This window comes from Eschscholzia californica, unplaced genomic scaffold (assembly GCF_041429995.1).
Source record: "Eschscholzia californica isolate CP2 unplaced genomic scaffold, dmEscCali1.0.p SCAF_45, whole genome shotgun sequence".
In the NCBI taxonomy this organism is placed as follows: Eukaryota; Viridiplantae; Streptophyta; class Magnoliopsida; order Ranunculales; family Papaveraceae; genus Eschscholzia; species Eschscholzia californica.
In genome coordinates this window covers 102,501-105,000 of record NW_028238467.1, presented here as the reverse complement: position 1 = coordinate 105,000, position 2,500 = coordinate 102,501, and positions in this window count along the sequence as shown.

The window sequence follows — 2,500 nt, the reverse complement described above, 5'->3', positions numbered from 1 at the left end:
AACCATGCCTTACCAAGGCCGTCCCATCGATCTCGGAGAAAGTACATCATCATGACATCGGAATACGGCCCCAACATCAATCTCGGAGAAAGTACATCATCATAACATCGGATCGGATGTGTATCCATCGAAGTTCCATCGACACTTCGAGAAGATCGAACATAGCTTCCTAGCATGTTAAAGGTTCGGTGCTAATGGGGACATAAAGATCCCACGACGTTCCAAACGAAAGTAAAGTGTTCCGTGCGTGTGAACTACGTTGTCCCATGTGCCGGCTCTCGACTCCTAAGATGTCCCATGTAAATGCCCTTCGTGGGAAAGAATGTCCCGTGCAACGTCCCTTGATGATCCCCATAAGGTGTCCCATGTGCGTCCCATGATGTCCCATGCGCGTCCCGTGCCGTCCGAGCCTCACCAAGGCCGTCCCATGCGCGTCCCGTGCCGTCCGAGCCTCACCAAGGCCGTCCCATGCGCGTCCCGTGCCGTCCGAGCCTCACCAAGGCCGTCCCATGCGCGTCTCGTGCCGTCCCGAGCTGTGCCGAGGCCGTCCCGTGCTGTCCCATGCCGTCCCGAGCCTCGCCAAGGCCGTCCCGTGCCGTCCGAGCTGTGCCGAGGCCGTCCCGTGCCGTCCGAGCTGTGCCGAGGCCGTCCCGTGCTGTCCCATGCCGTCCCGAGCCTCGCCAAGGCCGTCCCGTGCCGTCCGAGCTGTGCCGAGGCCGTTCCGTGCCGTCCCGTGCTGTCCCATGCCGTCCCGAGCCTCGCCAAGGCCGTCCCGTGCCGTCCGAGCTGTGCCGAGGCCGTCCCGTGCTGTCCCATGCCGTCCCGAGCCTCGCCAAGGCCGTCCCATGCGCGTCCCGTGCCGTCCGAGCCTCAAGTAGGCCGTCCCAGGCCGTCCCGTGCCGTCCCATGCGCGTCCCGTGCCGTCCGAGCCTCACCAGGGCCGTGACATGCCGTCCCGAGCCTGACCAAGGCCGTCCCGTGCCTCACCAAGGCCGTCCCTTGCGCGTCCCGTGCCGTCCCGAGCCTCACCAAGGCCGTCCCATGCGCGTCCCGAGCTGTCCCATGCCGTCCCGAGCCTTAGCAAGGCCGTCCCATTCGCGTCCCGTGCTGTCCCATGCCGTCCCGAGCCTTAGCAAGGCCGTCCCATTCGCGTCCCGTGCCGTCCCATGCGCGTCCCGTGCTGTCCCGTGCCGTCCCGAGCCTGACCAATGCTGTCCCGTGCGCGTCCCATTCTTTTGGCTCGGCTGGCCCGTGCATTCTATGGGGTCGTGGGACATTTCGAAATCCACCCGGGCCATTTCGACTCTCTCTTCATTAATACTATTGAGGTATTATTTATGAATTATTGGAGAAAAGAAACGGAAGAAAATATTTTTTTTTCTATTTTTTATGAATTTTCCGGTGTTTATTCACTTAAAAATTCATAGAAAAATAAATATTTATCGGAATCGCTATTATAATATATCAAAAAAATCCTTGCGAAAAGACCTTTCCAACGAGTATAAGTTTGCTGGATTCCGACGAGTAACGAAGGAGTAAAGGCCCAGTATGCTTGGTTAAAAAATTGATGTTTCCTTGTGAAAATAGGAAAAACAATAACTTTGCACTATAAGGGGGAGGGTTGAGCTCCTTCCCCAGAGCGTGCACAGCACTTGTGCTGGCACGTTCCCTAGTGCTCGCCAAGCACCATAGGGCATCCAAAGGGCAAAGCTCGGCCTACTACATAATGGGAAGCTTCTAATATGTCGGAATACGAAGAGATTTCGTGCGACCCGAAGCTCGGCTCGGGCGTCCCGGCCTGTGCCGAGCTGTGCCGAGCGCGTCCCAGGCCGTCCCGAGCCAAGTCTCGGGCGTCCCAGGCCGTCCCGAGCCAAGTCTCGGGCGTCCCAGGCCGGCCCGAGCAAAGTCTCGGACGTCCCGGGCCGTCCCGAGCTGTGTCGAGGCCGTCCCAGGGCGTCCCGAGCTGGAGCGAGGGCGTCCCAGGCCGTCCCGAGCCAAGTCTCGGGCGTCCCAGGCCGTCCCGAGCAAAGTCTCGGACGTCCCAGGCCGTCCCGAGCAAAGTCTCGGGCGTCCCAGGCCGTCCCGAGCTGTGCCGAGGCCGTCCCAGGCCGTCCCGAGCTGTGGCAAGGGCGTCCCAGGCCGTCCCGAGCAAAGTCTCGGGCGTCCCATGCCGTCCCGAGCTGTGGCAAGGGCGTCCCAGGCCGTCCCGAGCTGTGCCGAGGCCGTCCCGAGCCTAGTCTCGGGCGTCCCAGGCCGTCCCGAGCTATGGCGAGGGCGTCCCAGGCCGTCCCGAGCCAAGTCTCGGGCGTACCTGGCCGTCCCGAGCTGTAGCGAGGGCGTCCCATGCCGTCCCGGGATGTCCCATGCGCGTCCCGTGCCGGCCCGAGCAACAGCTCGGGCGTCCCGTGCCTCGGCCCTTCCAAGTGGTGCTTCGTCGGACATCTCGATATCCACTCGAGCATTTTCGACCATTCTCCATATGTGGGTGTGTGGGTATTTA